The sequence below is a fragment of the Apus apus genome, chromosome 6 (genome assembly GCF_020740795.1).
Source record: "Apus apus isolate bApuApu2 chromosome 6, bApuApu2.pri.cur, whole genome shotgun sequence".
Taxonomy (NCBI): domain Eukaryota; kingdom Metazoa; phylum Chordata; class Aves; order Apodiformes; family Apodidae; genus Apus; species Apus apus.
The window spans coordinates 7,491,623-7,505,711 of NC_067287.1; the positions used below are offsets into that span (position 1 = coordinate 7,491,623).

The 14,089-nt window shown below is 37.5% G+C and overlaps 1 protein-coding gene across 6 annotated transcripts in view; it reads right to left on the reverse strand.

Moving 5' to 3' along the window:
- MGAT5 (alpha-1,6-mannosylglycoprotein 6-beta-N-acetylglucosaminyltransferase) overlaps window positions 1-14,089 on the reverse strand; it is a 119,572-nt gene that overhangs the window by 84,947 nt on the left and 20,536 nt on the right. For 4 of the 6 annotated variants that reach the window (XM_051623330.1, XM_051623329.1, XM_051623334.1 and 1 more), the window contains one exon: window positions 5,799-5,899. The exons of the other annotated variants lie outside the window; for them this stretch is intronic. The gene's annotated coding sequence lies outside the window, so the exon portion shown is untranslated. The remainder of the gene's footprint in view (window positions 1-5,798; window positions 5,900-14,089) is intronic. 6 annotated transcript variants of the gene reach the window in all.

Genomic DNA, 14,089 nt, shown 5'->3' on the forward strand with positions numbered 1-14,089 from the left:
AAGTATTTTGGTTATAGACTGGAACTCAACTGCAGATTTACTAAGACAGAACATGCTTGAAATGAGAATTCACCTGATGTTTGAATGAGTTGCAGTTGTACCAGAAAGGATTCCTTGAATTCCTGCAGTATGGCAACATGCTAAGGCTGCCCAGACCACTTACAATCCATTTTACATCCATCTAACTGCTGTAACAAAATGAAAGTACTTCCAACAAGAGTAGCAATTAAGTTTTCTGCGTTTTATTATTTCAACATCTCTTCTGATTCTGTAGCTCTTTACAGTGCTAGCAGAAGCCAGCTACTAATTAACAGAAAGCTTGCAGAAATTTCACCATCCATTTGACTGAAATTCCAATGGGAATTGGAAGTTACGAGGGAGAAAACTGGATGACTGAAAGAGCTTAGCTCCACTGGGAAATTAGACTAGAAAAATCAAAGAAGCAGAAGTTTTGTTTTCACACAGATTACAGACAAGTAATATCATCAATAGAAAAACAAAGCTCAGGTCTTACTTTTAATCATGAATAAGAATTTGCAAACCTCTTCAGCATTTCATTGATGCAGCAATCGATAAATTATGGAATAGCAGATATGACAAGAGAGTTTTAGACAAAATTAGAGCTGTAAGAAGGAGGAATACCAGTCTGAAAATTGGAGGGAAAAGGGGTAGAAATCACAATAAGAAAGACTAAGTGTTAAGCTGGTTAAGAAACTGAAAAGCGAGGCAGGGAGAAGAAAAACACACGCCTGAACTGAGAAGATGAGGTAACAAAATATCTTAGTGCAAGTCTAAGAGAGATCCAATTAAATGTATGTTCAGCAGATAAAAAGTACTAGAAAGGGCAGCCTGCCAGACAAGGACTAAACAAACTGAACAGCTCAATACACTAGGTAGCAAGACCAAGGAAACAGATCAAGTAACATTAAATAATACTAAATCACCATTATGAGTGATATGCCAAAAGACACAAAGGAGATTACAAGTGTAACTGGTAATGCATAACTAGTGAGCTTCCATATACAAGTAACTATTGATAGGGGAAACAGTTTGCTTGTCAAAAAGTTATTAGTATTTCGTGACAGATTTAAGCTCATAAAGATTTTAGGTTTTTGAGTGAGGAATACTTTCTTTTATGAGAAAGTCACAGTGATTAGAACTTCCTGTTTCAAGACCCTTCTTAAATAATTTATCCAAGATAACAGAAAACTTCTTCATAACTACTATTCTTCCATATTACAGCCAGTCTTACCTATATATAAACTTTACAAACACATTACATTCTCATAGGATCAGATGTCTATGCAATTTATCTTCCAAACACTTGCACTGATTGACACCATAAGGCTCTGGGCTCTTAGCATGTAAACAAGATGTGTTCTATTATATGTATTTGCATTCACAAGCATAATGATCTCTACATTGCTCAGCAGTCATCAGGAACAAAACATAACATTATCTTTGCATAAAACATTATGGGTCTATGTTAAGGTTGCTGCACAGGTAGTAAGAGGTTTCTGGAGACAATAATAGGAAATAAAGCCACAGATAGTGCAAGAACGTATTCAAGATTTACATGCAGGATAAACAAAATATTGTATATATTTAATGTTAAGCATTTACAGCTCAGGAGCTCCAGGGTCTAGAGTCACATGAATTTCTTAAATAAACTGGGGAACATCACCTCCTTCCACATGGGAGAATTTTGAAAAACATACGGTTAAAGGAACTAAGTAATACTTTCCAGAGAGCCACCCTCTTCAGCACATTTTTACAAGCAGAGTTATGGAGGCAAGAGATACTTAGAAACACCAGATACTGACATATCTAACCACAGGTGTCAGAACAGACAGAACCAACCATCCTTCACAGACTTCAGCAATTTCCATTAGTTTCTCCATATTTATTTACAGAATAAATTCCCCTCAGTGATCTGATAATTCATAATAAATTACATTTATTGATACCAAGTTCAAGCTACTAGTCAAATGTTCTCATATTAAATATCGCACAAGAGTGTCAAAAGCGTTTTTTTGATACTGTTAAATCTGAAGACAGCCAAAAGAGAATGCTTTTAAACTCACCCTGCTTTCTGAAGGTTAGTAAACATACTTCATCACTAGCAGCAAAGCAAATATCTTGTACTGGGAATCCCCCATACTGTTATGCTTTAACAGGTGGCTGTGTATTTAGCATCAAGCTAAGACATCCTTGCATAACATCCTTTCTGCATTTTTATATAAGCACAAACCACATTCTGTTAGACAAAATAACGATTTCAGTGGTGAAATCAATGATTGATCTGACTTCTTTATCAAGGATTTTTTAAATATCTCACCCCTTTTCTCTTCCTCTTTGCTTATCTAAATGATCAAAACTTCAAACTTCAAATCCAAGTTAAGATCTACCCACTACGTGCTTGTTTTATAGATGCAACAACTTTTGCGAGTTTGGCTGAAAGCACAAGGTTCAAATTTGTGAGTTCTGCTGCCAGCAAAGCCTCAATCAGAGCTCTGCTTTGGCTTGACAAGGTGTCAGTGTAAGCACTGAGAATCAAAACCCATCTTGTTCATGCCATTATCTTCATCAGTAAGCTGAAGTAGATAGAGGACCATAAAACAGAGGAAGCTTTTATCAGCTGGACCAAAAGAAAAGGTACGAGCCAAACATACTTGTGTCATTAAACAAAGGGTTTTTCCAACAGACACAGTCAATGCTTCCAGCTGACTTGCTACCTGCACAGTACCTAACGCACTGACTGCAGCAGCTCATGATGTATGACTGCAAACCAGAGGTCACTGGAGTTCAGAGGGACTGGCTATGTAAGCTCTAATGCCATTGGAGTTTCACTTGCAATAGTTGTCCCAGTTAGTGGCAGAGGAACTAACTGCATACGTACCAAATAAATGTTTTTGTACCTAGTTCTCCATCTCATATGTATAAGTAATATAAAAATAAAAAATAACCATTATTAGCCTCCCTCAGTGTGCAGCACAATAGAAAAATCTGGACTGGCAAGTTTGATCAGCTTCTATTTCCCAATACTAGGAGGAAGACAGTACATGTTAGACTTGAACAGCAGAAGAACACAGCAGTCCAGAAAACCCCACTTGCCACTCTCCTTAGGTTCCTCAGCCAGGCAGGAAACAGAAAAATCCCACTCAGCTAGGCGACTTTGTGGTGGGAGAGGGGCAGGGTGTTCTTCCTTCATTTCAGGAACCTTCAAAGTAACTATGTGCCACCACTGAACAGCACCATCTGTATTTTCTTATTATATCTTCATGCTCTCTCATTAATCTCTTCCCTGCTTGTCCACAAGCAGGAAACAAAACCTTCAGTTTTGGACCATCCAGGCCCCTCCTGCCCCACCACCTTCTTCTTGCAGCAGTAAGGTGTCACAAAAGGAATGCCCAAGTATGTGAAGCATTGAAGGCAAACATTACAAATAGCATTCTCACAAATATTTGCCCCTGATGCCTTGAAGTATCCTCCTGCCCACCTCCTCTGTGTACCAGCTTGTACTTAGTACCTCTTAAATTATTTTATACTGCTAAATTCAGTGTGCCTCCATTGTATTATGGTCTAGTTCCTTGATATTTTCTAAATAAAACGGGATGAAAACTCACTTTTCAATAACTTTTTTTTTCCTCTCCATGATAATGAAAGGTTAGATAGGTATTTTTCCCTACTTTCAGTTGACATTTTAGTCTTTCAATGGGATAGGGATAATTATTACTTGAATTTTTTAGAATTTCTCTCAAAACAAAGGAAAAAATCTGAAATAATACCAGTCTTAAAACAATGGTCATTCTCATAATTTAGCTTTTTAGTATTACAATGTACTAGATGCAAAACTTCATTTAGAATAATTCCATTCTTCCCTGGATGTGTTTAAAAGTCATATAGATGTGGTGCTTAGGGACATGGTTTAGGGGTAAACATGGTAAAGTAGGGTTAAATGCTGGACTTGACCTTTAAGGTCTTTTCCAACCTAAATAATTCTATGATTCATCTTCCATTGAAGGCCAGCCATCTCTGAAGTAAATCTCAACAATCAAACAGGAACAGTTTCTTCACATTTAGTGGAGAGAAAAGCATAAAGTGTATTTTTGACAAACTGAACAAGATGAAGCAAGCAATCTGCACGTGTATATACAGGTTTAAAAAAACCATACAGGACTTTGTCCTACATGCTCTACAAAAACACAGAACAAAACCACCCCTAAGGCTGCATGATAATGGAATTAAAACTTGCTAGATTGACTTTTTTCCCCACTTAAGTTGACATTTCAGTCTTTTTAAGTGATAAGGAGAAGGGATGACGAAGCTGAAGGACAAAACAGGAGCCAAGAAAAACAAAGATCTAACATTAGCAGTGGGTGAAGGATAAATACCTAAAAACTTCCATGAGCAAAACTCAAGTGACATGGCAAACTCTGTAAAGCAAATAAATGTCAGGGAGATGAAAAATGTAAATCAGCAAGCCTTAGAGATGTGTCAGCCAAACCACAAACAAAAAACCTCCCGACACTGCAGCCAATTTCAAGAAACCCATTTTCAAAGAACAGCAGCAGATAGTTTTTTTCCCTTTCAAAAAGAGAAAGGTGCTAAGACATCCCACAGTTTTTATTCAAGAACCTTGACAATATTGATTTATAAACTTCATGTTGCATAACTATGAAAAAAAGTAATCCACTGCATTAAATTTATTGAAAATAAAAACGTAGTAACTAACATTTCCTATTTTTCCTCCTCCACTGAATGTTTTTATTTTGAGATGGCAAAAATGTTTCAGAAGATCAGGTTTGGAAAGAATATTAAATTATACAGCTGCTGTGCAATTTTTCAGGAAACACAATTAAATGAGACCAGCTAAAAAAAAAAATCCAAAACAAAACAGAGCAAACAGAGGCAAAAAGGAAAAGCAGCAATCCCTTGATATCAATAGATTACATAACCTTACGTACCACTTTCAACAAAGCCAAAAGAAACTGAAGGAATAATAAAATTAGTAGGAAGATAAGGCTGGTTACAAATTCCAGTGGAACAGACAATCCACTCAGCTTCATCTGACCCAAGTTATCAATTTACACAGGAGAAACTAGCTGGTCTACCAGTATTGTTAAAGGCTAAATAGTTAGGAGGTTTTGAGTCAATACACAAGATGAAAGGACACAGCACAAAACTCAAGTAACACAGGCATGCAAAAAAAGACAAATAAAATGTGATTCCTGTGAACCACTAGAACCCCACAACACTGACCACATTTTGCCTAAATCAAATTTCAATTCCTATATGTATTTTTCTGTGTGGAAAGTTAAATTTTAGGTAACTAAATGTATCAAACCATACAATACAGTATAGCTTGTAAAAGAACAAAAGAAAAGAAAGAAAAAGACATTACCACAACTGCTATCTCCTAGCCAAGTGACTTGATTTCACTGGAGTACATAAGTTACAATGTCATATTCTACACACAGGACTTTTCCCCTCCAGACTAGAACCTGCATTACAGTAAATCCTACAGATGGATTAGGAGGCTTTGGCTTGTCATATGACAGTACCAAGGACAAACATAATGTCTTGTGCCCAGCAGCCAATGCAAACACAGGTGATCAGAACAAGTGGATGGACTAGAAAGACAAAGAAACTAAGAGTAGTAAGTAGTGCTGAGACTGGGAGTCTCATTTCCTTTCTTTTTTTTTTCCTGTAAACATCACAGCAAAGTAGTTTTCAAAAGAGATTTGAGGAAAAGAACTGTGAAGAAGTTTTGCCAAGATGAAAGGGAAAATTCCTACCTGTCTTAGGGAAGGACAAGGGAGAAAGCAAAAAGATGCAGTCTTGTATGGCCCAGGTGGAATGAGGAAGCAAGCTCTCATTGCTGAGCAGCACAGGGAGACTGTGAAATAAAGACAGTATGTTTCAGTGAAGAGGAACAGAAATGTAAGGAAGAATGGATAAAGGGAACAGAGTCAAACTAGTCTGTACAGGAAAAGACAGAACCTAAGAGAGCTGTCAGGACAGCCATGTCTCACTTGTGAAAACCAGAGAAAAATCATATTATCCTAAATTGAGATTAGATAGGGGGGAGAGATGTTTGCCCCTTAAAGCAATTATGTGATATGACAGGATGAAAATGGCCATACCTCACAGAAAGCATGTCAAAAGGCTGCAAGACTTAGGCTTTTTTTTATGCCCTTGCATTCAGAATGTGGAAGGAGACTGAGACTGCGGCTAGGAAGTACTGGGAATGGAGATGAGAATTATTTCAAGAACATGAAGTTAGATTTATTAACTTAAAGGAGGCTTACTGTGGAATACAGGAATTACATGCAAGAATATGTCACTGCAAAAAGAAAAAAGTACAGTTCTATTATTAAAAAGCAATGTGACTATCTACATTTAATCACTATGACTATTAAGAGAACAAATCCTGAACCTCTGCCAACACCAACATTTTCCTTTACTACAGAAGCGTGCCTTAAATGGAAGTAGCACGCAAAGACAAATAAGAGGGTTTTTGTCAGTCATGCCAGATGACTGTCAATAAAAAATGCTCAGAATATATTAACAGATTCTAAAATATTTTTCTTCCTAAGTTTCAAAGAATAGATTTATCAGATGTGTAACTACAGAATTGTTTGTTTGTTTTTTTTAAAGGGTTCTTTTTCCAGGTATCTTTAAGGATTTTTGAAGTATAAAAGGTCCTTTTCCTGAATTTTAATGTATCAGCTAAAGAACCCTTTGTTTTATACAAAATATTGTCCTTTAAAGTTTTTTTTTTTCTTTCTATCCTTTAGCCCACAACATCAGGATTTCTTCTAATTAACTGGGAACTGTAAGGCAAGCCCTAAAAAAATTCCATTTAATTACGGCAACTGTCAACAGCACAAGTCAAGAATTTTAAAGAAATCTTAATAAAGATGCAAAATGGCACGTAAGAGATTTATGAACACCCCCAAACATACAACTCCCACTGCACTTAATAAGACCTTCCTGAGTATTCCTGTAGGTGTCTGAACACCTTCTACAAATCAGACTCAGGATATGTCTGAGCATACTTCACACCTGTAGTCCTCATCCATGTCAGCTTGGTATTGTGGGCTTTTGGCACCTCTGAAAAAGCCTACACACTTAAGTCACTTCTGATTATCTCCATCTGTGCACGTTTATTCTTGTGGAAAAGTATTTAATCTCTGTTTACAGTTTAAACCACAAACCTGGACCTTGGGCTCACACATGGAGACAGGAATACTAACAGCAATTTATAAAAAAAAAACGAGGACTGAGGTCTGAACTTTTCAACATCAGCTTTCCCCTCCCCGTTCTTCACGTGCTAAAGAGGAAAAATGTATTTTTAAGAAGGGACAAAAATACTTCAGCATTCGGTATGTTATACTTGCTACCTATGGAAAGTCAACTTAAATCTGCTCTAACTCAAGAAAGACTTAATAAGAAAACTTTTCTTGAAATTTGAGAACTGTTACTGAAAGTTATCCTTCCAACTACTTATCCTGATTTGCTTAAACATTAAAAAACTGAGGGTGTCCACATTTTAAGCTTTACGCAGTCATAATTACGTTGCGCTCATAATAAAAATCCATACTTTAGTGCTCTGCTTTTTATATTCTCTCCATTTTCTACTTGAATTCAGGATATTTTTATACACATATTTCATATTTTGTTATGAATATTAATACATCCCTCATGTATATCATATATATGATACAAATTAATGCAAAATAGTTCTAATACAGACTAACATCCCAAATGAATGAAGAAGAATCTGAGGACAAAGGAAACGCATGTAGGATGGAAGTCACACGAATTGATTTTCTATCACTTGTCTTTTGAGATGGTGGTCAAAACTGTTTAATTTTGGTATTCAGGAAAACTTACCAGTTCAGGGACTATCTATTCCCATGAAAAGCACATATATTTAGCAGATTCTTTCTTGGCATAATCTTCAGAACATTCATATTAACAGATGGAATAAAAATGTGGCTCATAAGCAGGACAGACTGACCTTTTAGGACAGAACTCAACCCACAGGCAGAAGGGACAGCATACTTGAGGAACACTGCAAATTTCTGTCAACAGTTAGTTCAGTAAAAGTTTATCCAGGTCAGTCACACAAGGCTGAAGAACTAACTTCCACAGATTCTGCAAATACTTAATAAATCAAATTAAATCAATTTATTGCAGCCAGGTCTTCTTCACCAATATGCTAATAAGTTGCTGCTGCAGGAGAATTTGTTGCTGTTTCTATAGTTAACATTATTGAGAGACGTGGCTCTGAAAACAGGACAAGACTGACTAAGATCCTGCAGGGGCTGCACCAGGCAGAGACTGCTGGTCTGTTTTCTTGAAACTCATTAACATTGCACAGCTGATGCCACACAAGTGACAGTGAGAGCCTCGAGGGATATGACAAAGACAGGTTGCAGTCAAGGTAAGAACAAAAAAGATTAGAAGACAAATTTTAAAAAACGTTTTACCCTTTCCAAACAGAAGCAGATTTAGATAACAGCAGAAGCACAAGAATGGGTTATCACAGGGCTATAAGGCATTGGAACAGGCTCCCCACCACCCCTGAAGTATCTAAAAGATGTGTATATGATTTAGTGGTGCACTTGGCAGTGTTAGGTTTATGGTTGGACTCAATAATCTTAAAGGTCTTTTCCAACATGAGTGATTATATGATTTCCCTAGTGAGCTCTCCGACAGGCCTATTTCTGAGGGTTGGGTTCATGTCACTGTGAGCCTCTAGAGGAACTGGATCAAGATTAGCTTTCTTCAGAGGTGCCAGAGAACTCGAAGTGATGGTTTGGCTACTTGCATGTTAGGTGACAGGCTGTTTTCACTCAGAAGTTGTTTCAAGAGCACCCCGTTACTTGAAGAGTAATTAATCTGTTCTTTTTTTTCAGTAATTAATTTTATCTTGAATAGGGAATTATCAATGTCGGGTGTTCAGGGACAGGAAGAAAGAAAAACAGAGCTGGTACCAAGTAACACACTCAGACTAAAATAGTTAAACGCTGATCTAAGGAAAAGGATCATAGCATCAAATAAATAAATAAATAAAATGTCTTTTGACAATTTAAGAAATAATAATTTCCATCATTCAGAAATCCATTTTAATGATGCTATTCAGCTTTGAAAAGTGCATTTGTTTACATTACTGAGAAAATAAAGGCTATTATAAAAATCATCTCCACTCACATGTTTTTGTTACTTTTTTTGTAAAACAATTAAACTAGCAAACAGTTTAATTTAGAAAAATAAAACACAATACACTGAGTGATTACACTGATAACACCTGAGAAGAAGAATCCATCATTGAATGCACTTAAGTCTCTTTAGCAATGTAATATTTTACAGCAGTAGAAGAAAAAGTGTGACCCAAAAGCAGCATCCCTCTCTTATTTATGTTTTCAGCTTTATGCCTGATCCCTCCATCACCCTTTAACTCCTGCTTCAATGCCTGGTAATGACCCATTGTTACAGCCTTGCTTTTTTTCTTTAGTAAGTTTGGAAAGAAAATAAATCAACTCTTTTCAACTTCTTTAAAACTCTTTCATGGCTGAACATGAACAAAGTGTTTCTCACCACAAAACCTGTGTTTCTTTTCAAACATCTCTTACGTGGTAATTTACTTAAAGGTAGGATCCTTTTTTACAGCAGAGGATTTCATAATAAGTTTTAAAAACAGCAGCTGGCCTTTCTCTCCCCTTGCCCCTTCTAAGTATTTAACTGCCTTAGTCTACTGATACACTGAGCTACTTAAGAATCATTACAGAAACCCCATGTGACACACATTTCTGAAATCTACTTTAAGTTTTAATATTAAAATATAACAACAATTTTTTTCAATGTTCTGATTTTAAATTTCAATTGCATGTTTCTCTCCACTGATGAAAAATATTTTAATTTGAGAGGGGTTATTTTAAGTACTTGTGAACTAAGTCAAACAATTCACATAATCACTACAAGTTTTGTGATAGTACTCACAGTCTCAGATCTTCAGGATATATTTGGAATACACAAAACCTCAGAGGACTGATGCTCTTGACAATAAATTTATGATAAATTTATCTTTAAAACTATCTTAAAGCATCTTGTTTTGTCATGGGGCACCACCAAGAAGGGTCTGGCCCTGTTTTCTTTACGCACTCCTATCTGAGGTATATAAAAAATAATTCATCGAAAGCTTCCCTTCTTGAGGCTGAAGCTTCCTCAGCCTCTCCTTCCACACCAGATCCTCAGGTTCCTTAAAAGACAGAACCCCTTGTAGAGTCCTGAAATGGGTAATTGTCTCAAAACACCATCCCTGACAAAATGGACATTGTGCTTGGGTGGGGCGCTCATTTGATAAGCCACCTGGACTTCGTTCTCGCAAGTGACTTCAGTAATAACACTGATAAGCTGGGTCCTGTTCTTGCAAGGGCCCCTCCTTCAGTTGTCACACTGATAAGCTAGACACTGTCCTTGCAAGGGGAGCCCCTCTTTGATGGCCACGCTGATAGGTAGGATGCTATCCTCATTTGATAAGGGACAGGGGCAGGCAAATGGTACTCTGTGGAGAGTGCCATCTTGTGTGAGCCCCATCCATGTAAGGCCACCAAACAGGGCGCATGCGTGGAAATAAGGGTCATTGCTCAGTCAACCTGGCTGGGGGGCCCAAGTGATCACCTGGACCCCCATGCTGCACCGACCCATTTCTAGAACACTCTAAAATTCAACACTGAGCAATTTATGCCAAGCCAGGTAGCATAAAAGACACGGGATCAGGACACTCGGGGTTAAACCCGCCATTCAAGGACCACAACTTCCTACCAAGATCATCGCTGGATCCAAAGGTGGTGATATCTTTTCTATCCTCTTTTTCTTTATCCCTCTCTCCCCCTTTTTTTCCATTATCTCTCTCTTTTTAAAATTCTTTCTAACCTTACCTGAGCATAGAAAGGTAACACAGTTTCTAAGTGTTTGTAACCTGTCACTTTGTTAGGTTTTGCTAGTTGTAACCTGTTGTTCTGACCATTTTACTAAATTTTGTTAGTTGTAATCCATTGCTTTTGAGAGTATTGTGTGGTGTGTTTTTGACAAGCTTTATAATCTTACTCAATTTCAAATAAAGCTGTATTTTGTTCAAGCCTCCTGGGTAATACTCTTACTCCTAGAGCACTGCACAGAGAATTCCTGAGCTTAATCTCACCAAATGGGTTGTTAAAATAGAATTAAGAGGACTGGATCCAGCCACACCTAGGCTCTGTCTGAGAAGGAGTTTAGAAAGCAAGGGGGTCCAGTCCAAATCGCCCCAGGTCAACCCTCACCTCTGGGGAACTTGACCTGTGCCCACTTCGTGGGACACAATGCTGTACCCACCTTGTGGGACATGATGTTTAGTTTGGGCCCCCACCTTTGCAGAGCCATGCCCACTTTGTGGGACATGACACCCCTCCACTCAGCATTTAAGTAGATAAGGCAACACATTTTGACACACTTTAAAAACACTTCAAACCAGCCACATCATCCAAAATGTTGTAAATGAACATGAATATTCCAGAAGTACTCATAAACACAGTGGAAGCAATACAGTTAATATTCTGGATAGAATGGCATCATCAGTGAAAAACAAAATATGATTATTCACATTGAAATGGTACTTAAGTACACTATAACATGAAACACTAAGTATAAAATGACCAAGGGTTTGAGTGCAATTTACAGTTTCAATTGTCTCAACTGTGTTTTAAAAAACAACAGGTATTTTAATGCTGCTTAAACATATTTGAAGAATTAGATTGCTGCTACCATAAGCCTACATTTGCCCACCTCTGCAGCATGGATTTGCTCTAAGTTAAATATCTTTAACAAAATTGTAAATACCAAAGAACAGCATCAATATATGTAACTAGACCCAAGAGTTAGTGCCAGCAGCAGCAGTCATTGTTAAACAAAGCGAGAATATACACAATGGAGACACAGTTCAGGGTACTAAGCTGGTATATTGTATTAGTATATTGTACTAAAACTTCAAAGAATAAATGAATAAGTTTCATGCTTCAAATATCTATTCCAAGCATCTTACTTGGTTTATGCACAGCTGGCTTTTTACTCACAACCCATACAGATAAAAAATTTTGGAACAAATACCACAATTCTTGCAACAGACATTACTCCACTCAACAGCTTTCCATAATTACAGTATGTTATCAATGAAATTTTAGGCAGGTTACTACAAAGCCCATTCTGTTTCCCAGACAGTCTCAGAATACATTGCACAGTATCATTAAGCAAGTGTATGAAAACCATATACTTTCATCCTAAGCAAATAAAGACAAATTTGGTCAATTCTGATGTTTAAGCTCAGGTGTACTGTATTCTGTTGTTGCCTTATTTCAGGTCACTTTCTAAACAATAATCTTCCCATTGACTTTTTTCAACAATACCTTATTTCAAGTACTTTCACCCTCAGAGAAATATTCTGGGTTTTTTTTGTGAGTAAGACTTCAAAACTGCTTTAAAATGTCTGTTCCCAAGTACCCATACAACTATGCACTCTTCAGGAGAATGCTGGAAATGAGGAGAACATGACTAACAGCTCCTTAATACAGAGCAAAGTCTCCCCTAGCTTAATGAATGTGCTTAATCTCATGCATCCACATATAAATTAAGTAAAAAACCATTCTCACAAACAGCCTCCTTCTGATGCCTCACAATCTGAGCCATGTGATTCTTGTGTATCTAGGCAGCATAGCCTCTTTCCATGTGAATACTGCCAGCATATCTAAACCAGATAAATAAAGAGCAGAAAACTGAAGCTCCGTGTGATTTACACAACATTCAGACTGGCTGCACACAGATAATTAAACTTGCCAAATTACTACAGCTTTGCTTTTTCAGATTTAGAAAACTGTCAAATATCAATCAAATATTTGATACTTTTTATTTCTATAGTCTGGGAGCAAACCACAAGTGATCTACAGAAACTGGAGATCAAACAGGAGGGGAAGGGAAGATGAGGAAGTAGATAAGGACAGAAGTTTGGGCAGTTCTGAAGGACCAAAGGAGGCACAGAAAGCTTCAGTGAGAAATAATGTTCCATCAACCCAAACAGCTGTTTGATGAGCAGCAGCTCAACCAGTTTCTTCCCTGAGATCATCATAAATAACTCTGAAGAACTGGTATGGAAGGTAACAGGGGAAAAAAAGAAGGTTGGGAGCACAGCACAGATAAAAATCACACTATAGAACTGCAAAGCTTTTCTTGACTTATGTGGGAGAACTCTTGGGAGTTAGTTGCTCTCTTTCACTGTTAACACTGCCCACAGAACTGCAGCCTTTTCTGCTTTCAGGAGACAAGTGCAGGATTATAACCGTGTGCTAGGATGCAGGGATGTCACATAAGGCATGACATCACCCATGTCAATGTGACATCCTCCTACTCCCCTCCCTTTCACTTCAGCCCCTGTTATCGTGAGATGAAGACCTCATCAAGCCATCGTGTGACTACTCTGTGTAGTGGAAATAGGGTTTCCATATAAAAAGTATGTATTGCAATGGCTCTTTTGAATCAGTAAAGCTTGGGGCGGGGGCCCCACAGAAAGACACCAAGCTTGGTGTAATGCTCCAACATTCAAGCTACAGTGGCCTTTATTTTTCTGCTTCATTACACATTTCACAAGGTTTAATAACAATTCGCACAGGTGACCTCATACATTGAGCTAGAAACCATTTTGGACTCAATCTGTAGAAACAGGTGACAAAATGCTCACATTCCTGTTTAACATACAAAGCAGAGGGCAACCCCACACTAAATGTGGGATCAAAGAAAAAGGTTCTCTCTGCCATACATAAAAAAGCACATGAAAACAACTGCTAACAAGGAGAAAACATCTGGGACACAGTATTTATATAAGGAACACAGTTGTTGACTAAGCAAATGAAACTGCAGATTTGCATTTGTTGGTTTATCTGTAGTCTGGCTGCTAAGCAAATAGCTACAAGGCAACATAAGAAAAATCCATAGGAAAGGCTGAAAACACCTTTGGGGCAATGTGAACACAATGCTCTTTTAGGGCATGCAA